A 15,199-nucleotide genomic window follows, 5' to 3' on the forward strand; every position below is an offset into this window, starting at 1 on the left:
TGTTGATATTCACTCTTGCCATATCCTGCTTGACCATGTCCAACTACCTTGATTTCATTGGCCTCACATTCCAGGATCCTATGTTATTTACAGCATCAGACTTTCACCACCAGACACATCCACAACTAAGCATCATTTCTTCATTGGCGCTGTCACTTCATTCTTTCTGGAACTATTAGTAATTGCCCTCCAATCTTCCTCAACAGCATATTGGACACCTTCTGACCTGGAGAACTCATCTTCCAGTGTCATATATTTTGTCTTTCCATACTGTTCATGGTTCTTATGGCAAAGATACTGGAGTAGTTGTCCATTCCTTCCTCCAGTGGAACGCCGTTTGTCAGAACCCTCCGCTATGACCCATCTGCCCTTGGGTAGCCGTGCAGAGCATGGCTCATAGCTTCATTGAGTTACACAACTCAGTTTAGCATGACAAGGCTGTGATCTATGAAGGGGATTAATAAATTTTAAATAAGCCAAAATATTTATCTTAGGTGATTGACTGCATATGTTTTCTTCTTTGTAATCAAAACGTGTAAAATTCTAATAAAATAACTTCCCATTTTAACTACTTGATATAAGAAAACTCTTTTATAACAGTTAAAAATAAATCAGTGAATATTGAATTTGAAAATGAGCCCTAGCATATAAAGAAAGCGAATGAATATGTAGGTTATGTGTAATCTGCCTCTGACTTATTGTATTAGAAATAAAACCACCTATCCATGAAAGAAAAGCTATGACAAGTCTAGACAGTGTATTAAAAAGCAAAGACAGCATTTGCCTGGAAAGTCCATATAGTCAAAGCTGTGGTTTTTCAGTAGTCGTGTATGGATGTGAGAGTTGGACCATAAAGAAGGCTGAGTGCCAAAAAATTGATGCTTTTGAATTGTGGTGTTGGAGAAGACTCTTGAGAGTCCCCTGGACAGCAGGATCAAACTGGTCAATCCTAAGTGAATTAACTTTGTATATTCATTGGAAGGACTGATGCTGAAGCTGAAGCTCCAATACCTTGCCACCCGATGCAAAGCGATGGCTCATTGAAAAAGACCTTGATGCTGAGAAAGATTAAGGGTAGGAGGGAAAGGGAATGACAGAGGATGTGTTGCTTGGATAGCAACACTGAATCAATGGATATGAATATGAGCAACTTCTGAGAAATAGTGAAGGACAGGGAAGCCTAGCATGCTGCACTCCATGGAGTGCAAAGAGTTGGACACAACTTAGTGACTGTAAAGCAACAATAAAGCAGTTTTTTTTTTTAATATTTGAATTGTTCATTGAAAATCTCACTTGTCTCTGCCATCATGTGTACATAATTAATACATCAAACGTAGGTATTCCTATTTATGTCTTCGTATTACTAGTTACCATTACTTCATATGTCTTCATTTCCTTACATGTCATATGGAAGGCATGTAATTATATGTATCTTATTCAATTTAGAAAGTATTAGTATAACTTTGAAGTTCAACTCATAAAATAAAGTATTTCCTTTACTTTTAACAGGTGCTATGGAGATATGATGGCAAAAAACCAGATAACTTAGGACCCAACACCCGGTTGTATAAATGGCTTCCCCAGAGTGACCTTCTTGGTGAGACTTATCACAACAAATAATGAAAACATGAGTAACAGCTGAGCAGAGTGAGAGTGCTTCAACAGGAAACACACTTACAAAGCAATTATTAAAACACTGAAAAGGAAAACTTTACTACTTTATTATAATTTTCTTTGCTATGAGAAAAAAAGGAGAACACATAACAGATGTCAGTTTATTCTACATAGTCACATCCCTCACAGCCAGAATCTTTACTTCAGCTGTAATTACTTCTCACAGTGAACTTTTCAATAATTTCCTGGATTGTAGTTCTGTCTCTGAATTCTTTCCTTATACTTATCATTTCCATTCTGTAGAGGTATGTTAAATGCTACTAAAAATAAGAACTCTTCTGCCATTAGCAATGACTCTCAATTTCCTATTAAAAAAATGCACAATCATTTTTGTGAGGCAATAACACACTTCATGATAAAATTGTAGCTTTTCCTTCCTCTGGTTCCAGTGCCACTACCATTATCCTTCTTTTCCCCAACACCATTCCTATCAAACTAAATGACTTCACTATATCTTTAGGTGATAAATTCTGGCATGCCCTCCTCTTTTTTTGCACATGTGGTTTCTTTCACCCAGAATGGTCTTTCAAGTTATTCACCTGCCAATCCTGGATTCATTTGTGATGTTCAAGTGACTCAGCACTTCTTTCACAAAATCTTCATTTACGCCTTCAGCAGACATAGCTGTTTCTTCTCTGAGTTCTGAAAGCAAGTTAAAAGCACTTTCAATATACATAATAATGTTATCTAAAAGATACTGCTTCTTCTAGTGCCTTATAATACCCATTTCTCATTTTATTCTGTTATAATTAATAATCTTCCTGAAATTCACTCAATCCTAGGCCATCCAAAAACCAAAGCCTTTATAAACTCATGGTGGAAGCAATGGTGTTTATGAGGCCATCTATCATGGGATCCCTATGGTGGGCACACCTTTGTTTGGCTGATCAAGCTGATAACATCGCTCGAATGAAATCCAAGGGAACAGCTGTCAGGTTGGACTTGGAAACAATGGTCAACAAGAGATTTGCTCAACGCATTGAAGGAAGTCATTAATAATCCTTCGTGAGTATATATATATATATATTTTTTCCTTTACTAGGCACTCTTTCTAGAGAAGTTCTCATCTGAAGGCGAGGGAGGCAGCCATGAGTCTCCACATAAGCACAATGAGGCATAAGATTTGCTCAATGTTTTGGAAACAGACAAAAATAACGGGTTGTGAATGTCACATTAAGTTTTTTTCATGGTTTTATGGAAAACGGTTTCTCAGCGTTTTAAAAGATAGTGGAGAAATTTGAAAAACTTAATCATTAGAATGAGAAGAACCATTGAAATTCTAATGGATCTCAGAAGCATTGAGAACAAAGTTATTGCAGGGAACCATGAACAATATGGATACTCATCTGCCCACTTTACTCTTTCAGCATATGACTTCTCAAATATTTTTTTTTAATTTTTATTTTTACTTTATTTTACTTTACAATACTGTATTGGTTTTGCCATACATTGACAGGAATCCACCACGGGTGTACATGCGTTCCCAAACATGAACCCCTCTCCCACCTCCCTCCCCATAACATCTCTCTAGGTCATCACCATGCACCAGCCCCAAGCATGCTGTATCCTGCGTCAGACATAGACTGGCTATTCGATTCTTACATGACAGTATACATGTTACAATGCCATTCTCCCATATCATCCCACCCTCTCCCTCTCCGTCTGAGTCCAAAAGTCCATTATACACGTCTGTGTCTTTTTTGCTGTCTTGCATACAGGGTCGTCATTGCCATCTTTCTAAATTCCATATATATGTGTTAGTATACTGTATTAGCGTTTTTCTTTCTGGCTTACTTCACTCTGTATAATCGGCTCCAGTTTCATCCATCTCATCAAAACTGATTCAAATGAATTCTTTTTAACAGCTGAGTAATACTCCATTGTGTATATGTACCATGGCTTTCTTATCCATTCATCTGCTGATGGACATCTAGGTTGTTTCCATGTCCTGGCTATTATAAACAGTGCTGCAATGAACATTGGGGTACATGTGTCTCTTTCAGTTCTGGTTTCCTCGGTGTGTATGCCCAGAAGTGGGATTGCTGGGTCATAAGGCAGCTCTATTTGCAATTTTTAAGGAATCTCCTCACTGTTCTCCATAGTGGCTGTACTAGTTTGCATTCCCACCAACAGTGTAGGAGGGTTCCCTTTTCTCCACACCCTCGCCAGCATTTATTGCTTGCAGATTTTTGGATCGCGGACATTCTGACTGGTGTGAAGTCGTAACTCATTGTGGTTTTGATTTGTATTTCTCTAATAATGAGTGATGTTGAGCATCTTTTCATGTGTTTGTTAGCCATCCATATGTCTTCTTTGGAGAAATGTCTATTTAATCCTTTGGCTCATTTTTTGATTGGGTCGTTTATTTTTCTGGAATTGAGCTGCATATGTTGCTTGTATATTTTTGAGATTAGTTGTTTGTCAGTTGCTTCATTGGCTATTATTTTCTCCCATTCCGAAGGCTGTCTTTTTCACCTTGCTTATATTTTCCTTTGTTGTGCAGAAGCTTTTAATTTTAATTAGATCCCATTTGTTTATTTTTGCTTTTATTTCCAGTATTCTGGGAGGTGGATCATAGAGGATTCTGCTGTGATTTATGTCGGAGAGTGTTTTGCCTATATTCTCCTCTAGGAGTATTATAGTTTCTGGTGTTACATTTAGATCTTTAATCCATTTTGAGTTTATTTTTGTGTGTGGTGTTAGAAAGTGATCTAGTTTCATTCTTTTACAAGTGGTTGACCAGTTTTCCCAGCACCACTTGTTAAAGAGATTGTCTTTACTCCATTGTATATTCTTGCCTCCTTTGTCAAAGATAAGGTGTCCATATGTGTGTGGACTTATATCTGGGCTTTCTATTTTGTTCCATTGATCTATATTTCTGTCTTTGTGCCAGTACCATTCTGTCTTGATGACTGTGGCTCTGTAGTAGAGCCTGAAGTCAGGCAAGTTGATTCCTCCAGTTCCATTCTTCTTTCTCAAGATTGCTTTGGCTATTCGAGGCTTTTTGTATTTCCATACAAATCTTGAAATTATTTGTTCTAGTTCTGTGAAAAATATGGCTGGTAGCTTAATAGGGATTGCATTGAGTTTGTAAATTGCTTTGGGTAGTATGCTTATTTTCACTATATTGATTTTTCCGATCCATGTACAGGGTATATTTCTCCATCTATTAGTGTCCTCTTTGATTACTTTCATCAGTGTTTTATAGGTTTCTATATATAGGTCTTTAGTTTCTTTAGGTAGATATATTCCTAAGTATTTTATTCTTTTCATTGCAATGGTGAATGGAATGTTTCCTTAATTTCTTTTTCTACTTTCTCATTATTAGTGTATAGGAATGCAAGAGATTTCTGCACATTGATTTTATATCCCGCAACTTTACTATATTCGTTGATGAGCTCTAGTAATTTTCTGGTGGAGTCTTTAGGGTTTTCTATATAGAGGATCATGTCATCTGCAAACAGTGAGAGTTTTACTTCTTCTTTTCCAATTCGTATTCCTTATATTTCTTTTTCTGCTCTGATTGCTGTGGCCAAAACTTCTAGAACTATGTTGAATAGCAGCGGTGAAAGTGGGCACCCTTGATTTTTTCCTGACTTTAGGGGAACTAACTGACTTTCACCATTGAGGATAATGTTTGCTGTGGGTTTGTCATATATAGCTTTTATTATGTTGAGGTATGTTCCTTCTATTCCTGCTTTCTGGAGAGTTTTTATCATAAATGCATGTTGAATTTTGTCAAAGCCTTCTCTGCATCTATTGAGATAATCATATGGTTTTTATTTTTCAATTTCTTAATGTGGTGAATTACATTGATTGATTTGCAGATATTGAAGAATGCTTGCATCCCTGGGATAAAGCCCACTTGGTCATGGTGTATGATTTTTTTAATGTGTTGCTGGATTCTGATTGCTAGAATTTTGTTGAGGATTTTTGCATCTATGTTCATCAGTGATATTGGCCTGTAGTTTTCTTTTTTTGTAGTATCTTTGTCAGGTTTTGGTATTAGGGTGATGGTGGCCTCATAGAATGAGTTTGGAAGTTTACCTTCCTCTGCAATTTTCTGGGAGAGTTTGAGTAGGATAGGTGTTAGCACTTCTCGAAATTTTTGGTAGAATTCAGCTGTGAAGCCGTCTGGACCTGGGCTTTTGTTTGCTGGAAGATTTCTGATTACAGTTTCAATTTCCGTGCCTATGATGGGTCTTTTAAGATTTTCTATTTCTTCCTGGTTCAGTTTTGGAAAATTGTACTTTTCTAAGAATTTGTCCATTTCTTCCACGTTGTCCATTTTATTGGCATATAACTGCTGATAGTAGTCTCTTATGATCCTTTGTATTTCTTTTGTCTGTTGTGATGTCTCCCTTTTCATTTCTAATTTTATTCATTTGATTTTTCTCTCTTTGGTTCTTGATGAGTCTGGCTAATGGTTTGTCAATTTTATTTATCCTTTCAAAGAACCAGCTTTTGGCTTTGTTGATTTTTGCTATGGTCTCTTTTGTTTCTTTTGCATTTATTTCTGCCCTAATTTTTAAGATTTCTTTCCTTCTACTAACTCTGGGGTTCTCCAATTCTTCTTTTTCTAGTTGCTTTAGGTGTAGAGTTAGGTTATTTAGTTGACTTTTTTCTTGTTTCTTGAGGTATGCCTGTAGTGCTATGAACTTTCCTCTTAGCACTGCTTTATAGGGTCCCACAGGTTTTGGGTTGTTGTGTTTTCATTTTCATTAGTTTCTATGCATGTTTTGATTTCTTTTTTGATTTCTTCTGTGATTTGTTGGTTATTCAGATGTGTGTTGTTCAACCTCCATATGTTGGAATTTTTAATAGTTTTTCTCCTGTAACTGAGATCTAATCTTAATGCATTATGGTCAGAAAAGATGCTTGGAATGATTTCGATTTTTTTGAATTTATCAAGTTTAGATTTATGGCACAGAATGTGATCTATCCAGGAGAATGTTCCATGAGCACTTGAGTAAAAGGTAAAATTCATTGTTTTGGGGTGAAACGTCCTTTAGGTATCAATTAGGTCTAACTGGTCAAATGTATCATTTAAAGTTTGCGTTTCTTTGTTAATTTTCTGTTTAGTTGATCTATCCATAGGTGTGAGTGGGGTATTAAAGTCTCCCACTATTATTGTGTTATTTTTGATTTCCCCTTTCATACTTGTTAGCATTTCTCTTACATATTGTGGTGCTCCTATATTGGGTGCGTATATATTTATAATTGTTATATCTTCTTCTTGGATTGATCCTTTGATCATTATGTAGTGACCTTCTTTGTCTCTTTTCACAGCCTTTGTTTTAAAGTCTATTTTATCAGATATGAGTATTGCCACTCCTGCTTTCTTTTGGTCTCTGTTTGCATGGTATATCTTTTTCCAGCCCTTCACTTTCAGTCTGTATGTGTCCCTTGTTTTGAGGTGGGTCTCTTGTAAGCAGCATATAGAGGGGTCTTGTTTTTGTATCCATTCGGCCAGTCTTTGCCTTTTGGTTGGGACATTGAAACCATTTACGTTTAAGGTAATTATTGATAAGTGTGATCCCGTTACCATTTACTTTATTGTTTTGGGTTCGGGTTTATACACCCTTTTTGTGTTTCCTGTCTAGACAATATCCTTTAGCATTTGTTGGAGAGCTGGTTCGGTGGTGCTGAATTCTCTCAGCTTTTGCTTGTCTGTAAAGATTTTGATTTCTCCTTCGTATTTGAATGAGATCCTTGCTGGGTACAGTAATCTGGGCTGTAGGTTATTTTCTTTTATCACTTTAAGTATGTCTTGCCATTCCCTCCTGGCCTGAAGTGTTTCTATTGAAAGATCGGCTGTTATCCTTATGGGAATCCCCTTGTGTATTATTGTTTTTCCCTTGCTGCTCTTAATATTTCTTCTTTGTGTTTGATCTTTGTTAATTTGATTAATATGTGTCTTGGGGTGTTTCGCTTTGGGTTTATCCTATTTGGAACTCTCTGGGTTTCTTGGACTTGGGTGATTATTTCCTTCCCCATTTTAGGGAAGTTTTCAACTATTATCTCCTCAAGGATTTTCTCATGGTCTTTCTTTTTGTCTTCTTCTTCTGGGACTCCTATAATTTGAATGTTGGAGCATTTCATATTGTCCTGGAGGTCTCTGAGATTGTCCTCATTTCTTTTAATTCATTTTTCTTTTTTCCTCTCTGATTCATTTATTTCTACCATTCTATCTTCTATTTCACTAATCCTGTCTTCTGCCTCCGTTATTCTATTTGTTGCCTCCCGAGTGTTTCTGATCTCATTTATTATTCATTATATATTGACTCTTATTTCTTCTAGGTCCTTGTTAAACCTTTCTTGCATCTTCTCAATCCTTGTCTCTAGGCTATTTCTCTGTGATTCCACTTTAGTTTCAAGATTTTGGATCATTTTCACTATCAATATTCAGAATTCTTTCTCAGGTAGATTCCCTACCTCTTCCTCTTTTGTTTGGTTTGGTGGGCAACTCTCCTGTTCCTTTACCTGCTGAGTATTCCTCTGTCTCTTCATCTTGGTTATATTGCTGCGTTTTGGGTGGCCTTTTTGTATTCTGGGAATTTGTGGAGTTCTCTTTATTATGGAGCTCCTCACTGTGGGTGTGGTTGTATCAGTGGCTTGTCTAGGTTTCCTGGTTAGGGAGGCTTGTGTTGGAGTTCTGGTGGGTGGAGCTGGGTTTCTTCTCTCTGGACTGCAGTGGAGTGACCAGTAATGGGTTATGAGAAGTCAAGGGTTTTCGAATAACTTTGAACTGCCTGTATATTGAGGCTCAGGGGTGTGTTCCTGTGTTGTTGGAGAATTTGCGTGGTATGTTTTGTTCTGGAACTTGTTGGTCCTTGGGTGGAGCTTGGTTTCAGTGTAGGTATAGAGGCATTTGATGAGCTCCCATTGCTAAATGTTCCCTGAATTCAGGAGTTCTCTGATGTTTTCAGGCTTTGGACTTAAGCCTCCTGCTTCTGGTTTTCAGTTTTATTTTTACAGTAGCCTCTAGACTTCTCCATCTATACAGCACTGATGATAAAATATCTAGGTTAAAGATGAAAAGTTTCTCCACATTGAGGGACACTCAGAGAGGTTCACTGAGTTACAAGAAGAAAAGTGGGAGGGGGTAGTTAGAGGTGACTGGAATGAGATGCGGTGAGATCAAAAGAGGAGAGAGCAAGCTAGCCAGTAGTCACTTCCTTATGTGAGCTCCATAGTGTGGACCGCTCAGAGGTATTTACAGAGTTATACAGGGAAGAGGAGAGGGAGGAAGTAGACAGAGGTGGCCAGGAGGATAAGAGATAGGAATGAAAAGGAGAGAGTCAAATCCTGCCAGGAACCAGTTCCTTAGGTGTTCTCCACCGTCTGGAACACACAGAGATTCACAGAGTTGGATAGAGAAGAGATGGGGGAGGAAAGAGACAGAGGCCACCTGGTGGAGCAAAAGGAGAGTCCAAAGGAGGAGAAAGTGATCAAGCCAGTAATCTCGGTCTCAGGTAAAATTGGATAGTGAAGTTTAGGTTTTTAAATGTACAAAATTGACAACAAAAACCAAAGAGCAAAGATTAAAAATCTAGAGTAGAGGTTGGATTTTCAAAAATACAATATTAAAGAAAAGAAGCAGAAGGAAAAAGGAAAAAAGAAAAAAAAAAAGGAAAGAAAAAAAAGGCACAAGAATTATCAAAAAAAAAAAAAAAACACCTACAACCACCCAAAGACTATATATGGTGTTTGCCTTAAAAAAAAGAAAAATAGAGTCATTTGTGTTTTTTTTAATAGTAATAATAGGTTATAGAAATAAAAATTAGAGGAGAAATAGAAGACTTAACTATAAAAATAAAGTTAGAAAAAAAAGAAAAAAAAAAAGGAATGATTTTAAAAATAGTAAAAATATCTGGCCCTTCTCTGATGTTGTGGGCAGTGTGGGGTCACTTCCAAGGTGGTTCCCTCTGTTTAGCTTCTTCTGTTTGCTGGTTTTTTAGGCTCACTAGTTCAGTCACGCTGTGGGGAGGTGGGGATGCTGCAAACAAATAGCGCTGTCATGTGCACAGTGTCTCAGCCCCGCTGGACCTGTCCCTTCTCGTGGCGTACAAACCGCTCCGGTCTACGATGCTCAGCCAGGAACCTTCTAGGGCCGGCCCTAGGCTGCGTGCACTTCCCTGGTCTAAGCTGCTCAGGTTCAGCGCTCAGGTAGCCCTCAGAGGCACAGATTCGGTTGGGACTGCGTTTTGTGCCCTTCCAGGGTCCGAGTAGCTCAGGAGTTTGGAGAGCACAATCACTGCGACTTGTCGCCTTTTCTGCCTCTGCTGCTCAGTTTTCTGGGTGGACCGCTGGCGCCCCTTGTGAGGCAGATGGTGACTGTCAAGCACCCCCAGAAGTCTTAGGAAAGAAGGCTGCTTGCAGTTAGGTAAGTGAAGTCTCTCTGGGTCTGCAATTGCCCCTTTCCAGCCCTTACGGCTCTGGCTGCCTGTCCCCGGCAGGGGATGGTCTGCAGCCAGCTTTTTCCGTTCCATCCTTTGTTCTGTGCTTGGTCCTGGCGGTGTCTTATGTTCGAGCTTTTCGTGTGGTAGCTATCCCACAGTCTGGTTTGCTAGCCCAAGTTAGATCGTTCTGGTTGCGCGTGGGGCGTTCCTGCCCGATTCTTACAAAGCACTGCAGCCCGCGCCTCCCGCGCGTCCCTGCCCTGCCCCCACTTCCTAGTGGCGGATGCAGGCATCTGTGCTGCTTTTCCGCTGGGGAGTTACTGTTGGGCTTGTAATCTCTTGGTTTTAATTATTTCTTTATTTTTCCCTTCCTGTTATGTTGCCCTCTGTGTTTCCAAGGCTCACCACGGACTCGGCAGGGAGAGTGTTTCCTGGTGTTTGGAAACCCCTCTTCTTAAAATTCCCTTCCCGGGATGGGCTTCCCTTCCCAGGACAGAGCTCCTTCCCCACCTCCTTTGTCTCCTTTTTCATCTTTTATACTTTTTCCTACCTGTTTTTGAAGACAATGGTCTGCTTTTCTGGTTGCCTGATGTCCTCTGCCAGCCTACAGAAGTTGTTTTGTGGAGTTTGCTCGGCGTTGAAATGTTCTTTTGAGGAATTTGTGAGGGAGAAAGTGGTCTTCCCATCCTATTCCTCCGCCATCTTAGGACCACCACAAATATTTTAAACTCTTAAAAGATGGTTTATTTTCAGTAAACCACCATGACATAATCCATTTCAAATTCCAATTGCATTTACTATTTTCCGAGTTTTCTATGCTAATATTTTGACTCCATCTCTGATAAATGATAAACAGCTATAATTTTCTAACTACCCAGTTTCAAATATGTATATCCTATTTATAAATGTGGGTATATTTTTTTTTTAATTTTTTTACTGTGGTCATTTTGTCTTGTTTGGAAGAATTATAAAATCTAAACATAATTGACTTGGGAAGAATATGTTGATATGAAAAAGTGAAAGTGTTGGTTTCTCAATTGTATTTGACTCTTTGGGACCCCATAGACTGTATCCCACCAATCCTCAGTCCATGGAATTTTCCAGGCAAGAACATGGGAGTAGGTAGCCACTCCCCTCGCCAGAGGATCTTGCTGACCCAGGGATCAAACCAGGTCTCTGCATTTCTGGCTGATTCTTTACATCTGAGCCACCAGGGAATCCCATATGTTGGGATATTCCTTTTTGTAAAAAATGTTACACAATTTTTACAGGTTATTTTCCATTTAAAGTAATTACCAAATAGTGGTTAAATTTCCAGTGTTGCATAACACCTCCTTGAGCTTATGTTGTTCCCAGTAATTTTGCCTCCTACTCCCCCACTTGTGTGTTTCTACTCCCCCAAATCTGGTGTCCAATAGATTGTTCTCTGTATCTGCTAGTCTGTAATAATATTTTGATCCCATCATTCATACATGGTAAACAACTAGAATTTTCTAATTTTCTCAATTACAACTATGTACATACAGCTTATAAATGTAAGCATATTCAGAGTTCTTTTATTCGTGCTCATTTTTGTCTTATTTGGAATAGGTAGTTATGTTGGGATATCCCTATTTAAAAACCACATTTTCTGAAAACAGAAATATTTAATTTCCAAATCACCTCAGGATATACATGAATTTCAATGACACAATTATATTAATATCACAAATATGATGTATATATTCCCCCTTTTTTGTCATAATGAGTTTGTGAAGAAAGCATTTTGAGAATGTGTCAGTAATGGCGGCAAAATGAATTGTGTGTTTTATAAGCAGTGTTATTTAAATTTAATTTTAGCACAGCTATTGTCCTACGTGAGCAGCATAAAAAGCACTTTTTTTCTTTTTTTGAAAGAAACAAATCTTTCTTTTGCTGTTTTTATGTAAATGTACATATCTCTAGTATATTTGTATGCCTTTTTAATTTTTAATAATGTAATGTTGATGTCAAAAATGAAAATATACTGAATGTTCATGATATGCTACATGTTGTATTTAGTAAAACAGTGTTACTTTACACATTTTAAGTAACTTCTTTATTGTAGTCTATTCCTCTTGTATTAAAAATATGTTTCCAGGATTACTGCAGTCTTTGCAAAAACCCAGTGCTCCTCCTGTGTTTTTGACAGTAAAGGGAGAAAAGTTACTTCCATTGTTATTACTACACTGCCATGTTATAGCACTTTGTGATTTAAAGTTCATGAGCTATATCTCTTTATTCTTCCTTCTTGTCTATTAGTCTGCCATTATTTCAGCAATAGAAACAAGTGTGTCTGCAATGCCTGAGAGTGAAATCTTGAGCCTTCTCCAGAAGGCTCATGACAAAGAACCAGAATAACAATACAAGAACCAGAACAACAATACTAGTAAACATTCACTGAGTGTCTACTGCATGCTAGGAATGCCTCTAAGAATCAATACAATATTCTCAAAATAATTAGATAAGATACTATTCCTAGCCATTTCATATAACAATGAAAAACTGAGAAACAGATTCTATCATAATTGAGCCCTCCAGAGTAAAATTAAAAGTTTAAAAAATACAAATGTTTTAAAATGTTAGTAAAATTAATTTTCTTAAAAAAAAAAAAAATCAGAGGAACAGAAAAATAAAAAAGCAGCCAACAAAGTAAGAGTCAGGAATCAAACTGAGTCAATCTACTTCCACACTTTCAACCACCACTTCACTAATGTAAGACCAGCCCTGTCTGGACATGTCTCCAAACCTCATCCCTGACTTACCTGCTATATCTAGAGTATAACATTTTGAAATACATCTACCAGGTCTATTAACAATTCCTTATGAGATAATTCAAACTTTGGACAGACATATTATGAATTTCTTTTCTTTTCTTTCCCTTTGGGAGAGCTTGTTCCATTCTTTAGAATACACAGTCTTGTTCTCTCCCATTTTCTTTCTTTTCTTTGTAGCTTGAAAACTGTGCATTTAAGAAATCCTAGCCCATAAGCTAATATCTCAATAATCACCTCGGAGAAAATTATCTGTTTTTCTTCCACTCTGTGTTGCACTCTGTTACCATCTGCAAGGAATTTTCACATTTTTATCTATTATAGCTCATTCCATAAATGATAATGGTTTGATTTTCCTTCAGCTACAAAGAGAATGTGATGAGATTATCAGCCATTCAACATGATCAGCCTATGAAGCCCTTGGACAGAGCAGTCTTCTGGATCGAGTTTGTCATGCGCCACAAAGGAGCCAAGCACTTGCGGCCAGCTCTCCATGACCTCACCTGGTTCCAATACCACTCTCTGGATGTCATTGGGTTCCTGCTGGCCTGTGTGGCAACTGCCATATTTGTCATCACAAAATGTTGTCTATTTTGTTGCTGGAAGTTTGCTAAAACAGGAAAGAAGGGGAAAAGTGACTAGCTGTAGCTGAGACTCAGCGCAGGTGTCCCCAACCTCTGAGATCGAATGCCTGATGATCTGGGGTGGAGCTGATGCAATAATAGAAACAAAGTGAGCAATAAATGTAATGTGCTTGAATCATCCCAAAACCATTGCTTCCTATCCCAGTCCATGGGAAAATGGTCTTCCACGAAACTGATTCCTGGGGCCTAAAATTTGGGGTACTGCTGCTCTAGCAGTTCTGCCTCATAAGTAGAACTCCTCCATAAAATGATGTGGGTATGTATTGAAATTTATTATTTTAATGCAAAAGTATACTAAAAAGATATGGTTGAATTTAACTGTTTTTCACATGTTGGGTGTAGAAACAAGAACAATAAAAGTCTATTCATAGTATCCATATTACTTTATAGATATTCAGAATTTTATATTCATTGTTGCATAGAATTTTATAGCTTTTCCTTGCTATAGAGATTGTTCAATAATTGGAATTCTTTTGAAAGATTCACCCTTTAATTTTATTAGTGAGACCACTAATAGTTCTTCATTTTTACTGTGCATCCAGCCTCAACAACACTTCTTACCTAAAGCCATGGCAAGACACTTGCCTTCATCCAGTTAAACTCCTTTGCCTTTGGAGTGTTCATGGAATTAGAAGTGTAGCTACATGCTTCCATCTATAAAATTGAGATACTTGCAAAAATCTTTAATTTCATGACCTAATTCTCTTTTTGTCACCCACCTTTTATTCATCTATTATTTTCACTCCCATAACCAGCTTTTGCTAATGGATATAAGTTCTCAACTGTATGTTAAGAAAATAATTACTGAACTCTAAAGGGACTTTTGAATTTTCATTCTCTCCAAAACTACCTGAATATATCTATGATCTTATTTATATCTATGTACATATCTAAATCTATGTATATTTTTACAATTCATGACAGAGCACCACTTAGCCACTTGCAGATATGATGAGAAATTCAATGGGTTTGTTGAACACAGACTGAATTATTTACTATTATATTATAATATGAGCTTCCCTGGTAGCTCAGCTGGTGAATAAACTGCCTGCAATGCAGGAGACCCCGGTTCAATTCCTGGGTTGGAAAGATTCCCCTGGGGATGGGATAGGCTACCCACTCCAGTATTCTTGGGCTTCCCTGGTGGCTCAGACAGTAAAGAATCTGCCTGCAACGTGGGAGACCTGGGTTTGATACCAGGTTGGGAATATCCCCTGGGGAAGAGAATAGCTACCCACTCCAGTACACTGACCTAGAGAATTCCATGGACAGAGGAGCCTGGCAGGCTACAGTCCATGGGGTCCCAAAGAGCTGGATATGACTGAGCAACTTTCACTTTCATATTATATTATATCATAACCACACTTTAGATCAGCATTTCTCATTCTTTTGTCTCTTTCCTCAGGAAGCTATTGCGTCATCCTTCCCATAACACTCTCATGTAAAAATTCAATCCTTTATCATGACAGAAAATATTATACACATTATTTTCTTTAAACCTAGGTCCACTATGACTGAAATAAGCAGAAACAATGAGCACAAGACAAAAATCACATAAATTTTGTAAAAAAATTGGTGAATCAAATGAAAACAATCTGAAGGTACTGATGAAAACTGTACCTCGGAAAAGCAGTTTATTATCAAAATGTCCAGCTCAGGGAACGTGTCTTGTCTCTTTGGTCAAGGG

At 37.8% G+C, this 15,199-nt stretch overlaps 1 pseudogene; it reads left to right on the plus strand.

The window, feature by feature from the left end:
• Window positions 1-1,509: 1,509 nt before the first annotated feature.
• Window positions 1,510-14,539, plus strand: LOC108635420 (annotated as a pseudogene).
• The last annotated feature ends 660 nt before the right edge of the window (window positions 14,540-15,199 follow it).

Source organism: Capra hircus, unplaced genomic scaffold (genome assembly GCF_001704415.2).
Source record: "Capra hircus breed San Clemente unplaced genomic scaffold, ASM170441v1, whole genome shotgun sequence".
NCBI classification, from domain to species: Eukaryota; Metazoa; Chordata; class Mammalia; order Artiodactyla; family Bovidae; genus Capra; species Capra hircus.